At 46.8% G+C, this 9,609-nt stretch overlaps 2 non-coding genes across 2 annotated transcripts; both read right to left on the bottom strand.

Annotated features, from left to right (window-relative positions):
- Nucleotides 1–1,901: 1,901 nt before the first annotated feature.
- LOC143304771 (5.8S ribosomal RNA) lies at nt 1,902–2,056 on the bottom strand. The gene has a single exon (XR_013061411.1). It is a non-coding gene; the product is annotated as a 5.8S ribosomal RNA (ribosomal RNA).
- Nucleotides 2,057–4,832: 2,776 nt separating this feature from the next.
- LOC143304806 (small subunit ribosomal RNA) lies at nt 4,833–6,755 on the bottom strand. The gene has a single exon (XR_013061439.1). It is a non-coding gene; the product is annotated as a small subunit ribosomal RNA (ribosomal RNA).
- Nucleotides 6,756–9,609: the final 2,854 nt, after the last annotated feature.

The raw sequence follows: 9,609 nt of genomic DNA, 5'->3' as shown, positions 1-9,609 counted from the left end.
GTCACGACGCGAAACGAAAATTCGTTCGTGTCGTGTTTTGCGTAGACTCGCAGAAAACGAAAGCTCGGAAAGATTCGGCGCGAGAGAAGGTGGTGTGTGTATTTCTCTATGCGAAAATCGCCTCAAAGAGAAAAAAAAATCGAATAGAAGGAGAACACTCTCTATTCGATATACAATATATATATATATATGTATGTACGAGCGTTTTATGCATCTCGCCAAAGTGCCAAACTTCGTTCGTCGTATCATGTTCGAGCTAAGACTCACGCAAGACATCCGTGTAACGATCGTCCGGTTTTTAACGTCCGTCCTCTTTTTCTCCTACAGCCGTTTCTCTTCTCTCGACGATTCCAGCGGTTCCCGGTACGGGAACTCACGCAAGTGAAAAAGCGAGCGAGACGTACCGTCGGGTGTGTGTGTTCGGGGACTGGACGACCGGCGCGACGTTAGGATGCGCGGTCCAGCGATAGACGACGAAGAGGCATGGGATGACCAACACTCTCTTTTCTCTATTCTCGAAGCACCGAATTGCCATAAAAAAAAAATCACACGCGCGCACGACATAGTCGTACTCGCGTGTATACCTCGTCTCTCTCAAAGTTTTTTCTCGAGCCTCGCCAAAGGGGATCGTCTTCTTCCTCGTCTAGGATCTCTCCGACGACGACCGTACGAACAACTTCGTAACGGACTCACATGCGCATCTTTCTCGGGTACAGAAACGCTGCGCAAAACACCTCGAGCTTGTAGTACAGCGGCACCCGTGTATAGCCGATCTTAGACACACGCTAGTTCGCACACGCATTACAAATATGTAAGATTTCCGACGAACGTGGCTTTGGGGGGGCCAGGCGCGCGGGCAGAGAGATACACGACGACGGGGAAAATTCGTCCCGATACGAGTACGTGTACTCTCCGATCTCCGCGCGACGCTGGGGATCATACCTCCCTAAGTCGTCAGAGCGTTCGAAGAAATCTCGCGCGTGCGTTCCCGGATCTACGGCTGATACTTTCGGAGCTTGTAAAAAAGCACAGAGCGTGTAAAACGCAACGACGACCCATCGATGCGACGGTCCTCGTTGTTGTCAGTCGCTTTCGCGAAGAGACGGAGTGGGCATTCGATCCCTGGGGCTGTACGAGAGTCTTGAGAAAAGACGGTAGATTATGGCAAAGTTTCGCACGCCATCGAGTTTAGGTTTTTGGTTCTCTCTTCTCTCCTCTCTCGACCGAGTTCCCATATTTGCTTTCTCTCTCAGTCTCGCCAAATATAATATTCGTTTAAGACGACGTCGGGGGCGCGGACCTTCGTGCGTCGAACACCGGCAAACGTAGCATATATCGCCTGATATGAAAAAAAAATCGGTCACGAGGAGAACACTACGAGTATATACGTTCGATAACCGATACACGAAGCGGTGCATAAGCGGGCGGTCGCCCTCGTAAGGACGACTCACGACGCCGCGAGCACTCACGCAGGTCCGTGACGGTTCTCTCCGCTCTTATTCGTATCCCTTCGTATACCTTCGTCCGACTCGGAAACGTTCTCTTACAGTTTTTAAGAAGAACGACGGCGGGTTGTCAAGGCAAGAAGGGACAGAGAGAGACAGAGGTAGAGTTTCGTAGTCTCCCGTGAACACGATAGATTATATATCGAGCATGCGTACGACTTGCACGGTCTCTGCACGACCGCGACGAACGCCGACGAGCGTCCAACAATCGCTCGTACGTCGCGTATGTTCTCTCCGTCCGCTCTTATTCGTATCCTCGTTCTTGTACCTTCGTCCGACTCTGAAACGTTCTCTTATATAAAGAACGACGGCGGGTTGTTAAGGCAAGAAGGGACAGAGAGAGACAGATACGGAGAGTAACGATACGCAACGCAAGCAGTCTTAGGTTTACGTGAGCAACCCTCAGCCAGGCGTGGTCCAGGAATTGTATCCGTGGACCGCAATGTGCGTTCGAAATGTCGATGTTCATGTGTCCTGCAGTTCACACGTTGACGCGCAATTAGCTGCGTTCTTCATCGACCCACGAGCCAAGTGATCCACCGTTCAGGGTAATCTTTTATAAATTTTGCAACAGTTCAATACTCAAATGTACTCTTCTCGGTTCTAGCGAAGCCGAGTTCCGTCACGTTCGACCAACGGGAATCGAACGCGCAGAAGTCGCCATAGGATTGACGACACAAAAACGTTCGAAAAAAAAGAAACCGACGAACGCGCGAAGATACGCGCGTTCGCCGGCCGGGCGTAAAGTACATTATGATATATAACAACCATCGAGATCGAAGCTCCGTTCGTCAGGAAACGACGGGGATATATACACCCGATTCTGAATCCTCTGTACAGCACACGATCTCGCGAACGAGTAAGGACGGTGGCTAGCCCATGTTTTATATGTGTTTGATTCTACTCTCTCGTCCAATTATTCAAGAAACAGCGCGCGTGCATCTCTCCATCGTTCGGGTGATAGTAAAGATTCGATGGGATTTGCGCGGCCGTCCGCCTCGAGCGGTCTTTCGTCCCAATATCCAGAAGCAGAGTTTGAAAAACTCTAGCGACGGCACGGGTGTCCGACTCACGACATCGAGGTTTCGAAGCCGGCGATCCCCTCCGAACGGATGGCGACCACGCGACGACTGAAAGCATGAAAAATCGACGAAAGATAGAACACATCTCCGTTCGGGTGATGTTTTTTTTTAAAAAAAAAAAACAAAAATTCGATGGTACTCGCAGCCATCGTCCTCGCGCGGTCTTTCGTCCCAACATCCAGAAGCAGAGTTTGAAAAGCTCTAGCGACGGCACGGGTGTCCGACTCACGACAACGAGGATAGACAGCCGGTTCCCTCCGAACGGGTTATGCGACGACGATAAACTCGATGAAACTTTAGTCTCGTTCAGGTAGTGTGTGTGTCTTGTAAATCAAAAATTCGATGGGACTCTCATCCATCGTCCTCGCGCGGTCTTTCGTCCCAACATCCAGAAGCAGAGTTTGAAAAACTCTAGCGACGGCACGGGTGTCCGACTCACGACAACGAGGATAGACAGCCGGTCCCCTCTGAACGGTATATTATATATATGCGATGATAGACGACAAACTGGATGAAACTAAGTCTCGTTCAGGTAGTGTGTACATCAAAAATTCGATGGAACTCGCATCCGTCGTCCTCGCGCGGTCTTTCGTCCCAATATCCAGAAGCAGAGTTTGAAAAACTCTAGCGACGGCACGGGTGTCCGACTCACGACAACGAGGAAAGACAGCCGGTCCCCTCTGAACGGTATATTATATGAAACTTTAAGTCTCGTTCAGGTAGTGTGTACATCAAAAATTCGATGGAACTCGAATCCGTCGTCCTCGCGCGGTCTTTCGTCCCAATATCCAGAAGCAGAGTTTGAAAAACTCTAGCGACGGCACGGGTGTCCGACTCACGACAACGAGGATAGACAGCCGGTCCCCTCTGAACGGTATATAATATACATTATGCGACGGTAGACGATCAACTAGACGAAACTTTAGTCTCGTTCAGGTGGTGTAAAAAAATTCGATGGGATACGCACGCACGGCTGTCGTCGTCCTCGAGCGGTCTTTCGTCCCAATATCCAGAAGCAGAGTTTGAAAAACTCTAGCGACGGCACGGGTGTCCGACTCACGACATCGAGGCTTCGAAGCCGGCGGCATTCCCCTCTGAACGAACTTCGGCTACACTAGTTACGAATCGTTGCTACACATCGTCTTCATCGTCGTCGTCGTCGTCGACATCGACATCGACATCGACATCGACATCGTATCATCATCATCATCGGTCATCGTCGCATAGCGGGCCAACATCCACGCGATGCGTCTTCGTTCTAGGTTACCCGATCCACGAGTATGTTACACGTGGTTTCGTTATTTCGAACGAAACGACACACGAAGAGCACACGCCCTGTGGGTAGGAAGCACGTTTCGAGAACGACGAGAGTTTCGATGAAAGAGACGAGAGAAGTCGACGCAGAAGGTATCCATGGATCTTCGAAGAGAACCTTCGAAGATGTATATCGGTATCCTTTCGCTCTGCGCGACTCGCTACAAGTTCTTTCGCTCTCGTCGACTCGTTCTAGACGCTTCGTTCGATCCCAAAGAGGAGTCTTCGATATGTCCCGTTGCTAGGAGGAGAACAAACGCAACACAGACCACGAAACATAGAAGAGAATAGGCGAGCATGATCTCTCCGACACGAGGCACTTTAGAGATTTTCTTATTAGTTTGCATGGACTTTTATATTCGTTCGTACGGTTTCCACGATGCAAATACGAAATACGAGATCGTGACGGCGGGTCTTTCTGTGTACGGCCTCTCGCAGGCGCCACGACTGCATTTCTCTTTACACGTGGTTTCCATCGTAATTTTTTTCGTTTGATATCGAGCCTTAACTTTTGTTGGCTCTTTCGAAGCTAGAGTTCCCTTTTATTAGAATTTCATATATATATATGTTTTATTCGGAGACGGCGGGTCTTTCTGTTTACGACCTCACGCAGGCGCCTCGAATAAGTTTCATTCGCATTTCGTTTTTATACTTATACATATCTCTTCATCCCGATGATCGAGAGAGAGTGCCACCTTCTCTTCGTATAATTCCGTAGCTGGAGGGTCGTCTCCTCCTTAAGAATATTACTATTCGTGCCAACGGAGGTTGCCAAGCTCCCTGGCGTTTTCGTTTGTTAAAGTATATAGCTTGTTAATACGTCGTATATACTTTCGTCGATACAGGAGGAGTACAGCTCCTTACCGACCATTGATATATATTTCATAGTTTTTATATGTGTTCAAGTCAAATTCTTTTGGTATCGTATCGTTAATGATCCTTCCGCAGGTTCACCTACGGAAACCTTGTTACGACTTTTACTTCCTCTAAATGATCAAGTTTGGTCATCTTCCCGGTAACATCGGCAATGCTTATCACATTGGCCGCGCACCAGTCCGAAGACCTCACTAAATCATTCAATCGGTAGTAGCGACGGGCGGTGTGTACAAAGGGCAGGGACGTAATCAACGCGAGCTTATGACTCGCGCTTACTGGGAATTCCTCGTTCATGGGGAATAATTGCAAGCCCCAATCCCTAGCACGAAGGAGGTTCAGCGGGTTACCCGGGCCTTTCGGCCAGGGAAAACACGCTGATTCCTTCAGTGTAGCGCGCGTGCGGCCCAGAACATCTAAGGGCATCACAGACCTGTTATTGCTCAATCTCGTGCGGCTAGAAGCCGCCTGTTCCTCTAAGAAGATTTGTTTGTACGTTGGTAGTAAAAACCCACCGACCGAAGCCGGGGGCCTTCGAGATACCATAAGTTACGTCTATTTAGCAGGCTAGAGTCTCGTTCGTTATCGGAATTAACCAGACAAATCGCTCCACCAACTAAGAACGGCCATGCACCACCACCCACCGAATCAAGAAAGAGCTATCAATCTGTCAATCCTTCCGGTGTCCGGGCCTGGTGAGGTTTCCCGTGTTGAGTCAAATTAAGCCGCAGGCTCCACTCCTGGTGGTGCCCTTCCGTCAATTCCTTTAAGTTTCAGCTTTGCAACCATACTTCCCCCGGAACCCAAAAGCTTTGGTTTCCCGGAAGCTGCCCGCCGAGTCATCGGAGGAACTTCGGCGGATCGCTGGCTGGCATCGTTTATGGTTAGAACTAGGGCGGTATCTGATCGCCTTCGAACCTCTAACTTTCGTTCTTGATTAATGAAAACATTTTTGGCAAATGCTTTCGCTTCTGTCCGTCTTGCGACGATCCAAGAATTTCACCTCTAACGTCGCAATACGAATGCCCCCATCTGTCCCTATTAATCATTACCTCGGGGCTCCGAAAACCAACAAAATAGAACCGAGGTCCTATTCCATTATTCCATGCACACAGTATTCAGGCGAAGGTAGCCTGCTTTAAGCACTCTAATTTGTTCAAAGTAAACGTATCGGCCCACCTCGACACTCAGTGAAGAGCACCGCGATGGGATATTAGTTGGACCGCCCGCGAGGAGCTAAGCCCACCGATAGGACGTACCACATAATGCCAGTTAAACACCGCGAGCGGTGAACCGACACTGTGACACACAGATTCAACTACGAGCTTTTTAACCGCAACAACTTTAATATACGCTATTGGAGCTGGAATTACCGCGGCTGCTGGCACCAGACTTGCCCTCCAATTGGTCCTCGTTAAAGGATTTAAAGTGTACTCATTCCGATTACGGGGCCTCGGATGAGTCCCGTATCGTTATTTTTCGTCACTACCTCCCCGTGCCGGGAGTGGGTAATTTGTGCGCCTGCTGCCTTCCTTGGATGTGGTAGCTGTTTCTCAGGCTCCCTCTCCGGAATCGAACCCTGATTCCCCGTTACCCGTTACAACCATGGTAGGCGCAGAACCTACCATCGACAGTTGATAAGGCAGACATTTGAAAGATGCGTCGCCGGTGCTAGACGACCATGCGATCAGCACAAAGTTATTCAGAGTCACCAAAACAAACGATGGACGGACAGACGAGCCATCCGCCACCGATTGGTTTTGATCTAATAAAAGCATTCCTACCATCTCTGGTCGGAATCTGTTTGCATGTATTAGCTCTAGAATTACCACAGTTATCCAAGTAAATGTAGGTATGATCTAAGAAACCATAACTGATTTAATGAGCCATTCGCGGTTTCACCTTAATGCGGCATGTACTGAGACATGCATGGCTTAATCTTTGAGACAAGCATATGACTACTGGCAGGATCAACCAGGGATCTTATTCGTATAACAATTCTTATAAATTTCGTTTAAGTTCTCTTCGTGTCGTAGGTGGGACGTAAGCACCGTACGACGAGACTTTTCGTTCTTAAGATAGATATATTATAAAATATATCTCTTAGCGACGTTCGAGATACACCCATAGTTCAGTAATAATCTTCGAACGCCGCTCGCAGCCACTTTGTAATTCTCAACTTCTCCTCTCTCTCTCTCATAGTATTATATAAAATGTTTAAGAATCATACTTCTAAAGGAACATTCTATAATGCTGTCTTCGTGTAAAAAGACTTATATCTCTCCTCCTCTCTCAACTCTTAGAATATCTTAGCGGTAAAGCACGTATACACACCTCACGCTGAACGAACAAGCGCGTATCCCAGTGCGTCGCGCTGGACATACCGTAAGAATATTCTTCCTTTTCGGTAGAACATTCTCGGTAGAAGACATACTACGCAAAGATAGTACGCTCTACCGGCCCGTCGAATACTTCTGCGAAAGCAGAAGTTGTTATAGAAAGCAGACGGTTATAATCCCTTGAGTGAATCGATACTCAGTTAGTACAAGCACACACGCATCTAACAACTTTTGTTAGAATACGTACACACAGGTCACCAGCTTCCCGACTCAGGGGAACCTTGCCACGATATTTGGTCATTACGTCCAGGACAGCGACCCGCGGCGCAGCAGTGTAGAGAAAAAACCAGTACGAGAACGGAGGAACAGTCGAGAAATAGCGTAAAATACACTAAGACTCGAGGAGCGGTGACTGAATTCTCAACCGAGGCCGTAGAATAGCCACGCGCTCAACGCTGCTCCGACCGAACCGTCCGGCTCGACGTCTCTCTTATAGATACGAAAGCGCCAGCCGGAAGGCCGGCGCCGGCCGGGCTAGCGGCCGCGCGCTTACGGTGCAAAACCTCCGTAGCAACGTACCGTTCGGAAGGGACGCTGGAACTTAGTCTCGCGAACGCTCGATCACTACTACACAAAGCCAATATCCAACCATCGAAATACATTACCAGACGTTTTATTAACATAATAGAAATGCATTTTTACCAAAAAATTAATTTTTTTTTTCACCGAAAAATTGCATCAGTAAACATACTCTTTTATCGAATACGGAAAACAAACAAGTTTATAATCAATTACAATACGTTAAAATAAGTAGAAATATGCAAAAAAATATATACCTTGTAACGTTAATTAACGAAAAAATTAGAAAAATATCCCAGTCGTGTCAGTTCGGCGAACGCTAATTTTTTGAAAAAATCGATCAAAATGTTTAATCCCGACGTATTTAATAGAGATATAACGATTCCCGTAAAAAAATTTATACCTTATAACGCTTTTTAACGAATAAACTCGAAAAAACTTTTTCGCACTCGGAATTTTTCTAAGTCCCAACGTACCGGCTCGGAATTTTTCTATGTTCCAACGACCGGTCGTGTCGGTCCGAACGTTTTTATATCCGTCTGCCGACGATATAAACGCTTAATCCCGACGTATTTTATCGAGTTATAACGATTTATGTAAAAATATTCGTACCTCGTAACGCTTTTTAACGAATTAACTCGAAAAGAGTGTTCGGTCCGAAAATTTTCCAAGTTCGAACGACCGGCCGCATAGGTCCGTTTTTAAAAATCGTTCTCGGACGGAAATAAACCATTAATCCCGACGTATTTTGTCGTGTTACGTCGATTTATGCAAAAAAATTCATACCTTGTAACGCTTTTAACCGAGTAAACTCGAAAAAACTTTTTCGCACTCGGCATTTTTCCAAGTCCCAACGTACCGGCTCGGAATTTTTCTATGTTCCAACGACCGGTCGTGTCGGTCCGAACGTTTTTATATCCGTCTGCCGACGATATAAACGCTTAATCCCGACGTATTTTATCGAGTTATAACGATTTATGTAAAAATATTCGTACCTCGTAACGCTTTTTAACGAATTAACTCGAAAAGAGTGTTCGGTCCGAAAATTTTCCAAGTTCGAACGACCGGCCGCATAGGTCCGTTTTTAAAAATCGTTCTCGGACGGAAATAAACCATTAATCCCGACGTATTTTGTCGTGTTACGTCGATTTATGCAAAAAAATTCATACCTTGTAACGCTTTTAACCGAGTAAACTCGAAAAAACTTTTTCGCACTCGGCATTTTTCCAAGTCCCAACGTACCGGCTCGGAATTTTTCTATGTTCCAACGACCGGTCGTGTCGGTCCGAACGTTTTTATATCCGTCTGCCGACGATATAAACGCTTAATCCCGACGTATTTTATCGAGTTATAACGATTTATGTAAAAATATTCGTACCTCGTAACGCTTTTTAACGAATTAACTCGAAAAGAGTGTTCGGTCCGAAAATTTTCCAAGTTCGAACGACCGGCCGCATAGGTCCGTTTTTAAAAATCGTTCTCGGACGGAAATAAACCATTAATCCCGACGTATTTTGTCGTGTTACGTCGATTTATGCAAAAAAATTCATACCTTGTAACGCTTTTAACCGAGTAAACTCGAAAAAACTTTTTCGCACTCGGCATTTTTCCAAGTCCCAACGTACCGGCTCGGAATTTTTCTATGTTCCAACGACCGGTCGTGTCGGTCCGAACGTTTTTATATCCGTCTGCCGACGATATAAACGCTTAATCCCGACGTATTTTATCGAGTTATAACGATTTATGTAAAAATATTCGTACCTCGTAACGCTTTTTAACGAATTAACTCGAAAAGAGTGTTCGGTCCGAAAATTTTCCAAGTTCGAACGACCGGCCGCATAGGTCCGTTTTTAAAAATCGTTCTCGGACGGAAATAAACCATTAATCCCGACGTATTTTGTCGTGTTACGTCGATTT

This window comes from Bombus vancouverensis, unplaced genomic scaffold, assembly GCF_051014615.1.
Source record: "Bombus vancouverensis nearcticus unplaced genomic scaffold, iyBomVanc1_principal scaffold0054, whole genome shotgun sequence".
Classification (NCBI taxonomy): domain Eukaryota; kingdom Metazoa; phylum Arthropoda; class Insecta; order Hymenoptera; family Apidae; genus Bombus; species Bombus vancouverensis.
The sequence above is the reverse complement of the archived record's forward strand: the minus strand, read 5'-3'. Positions and strand labels throughout refer to the sequence as shown.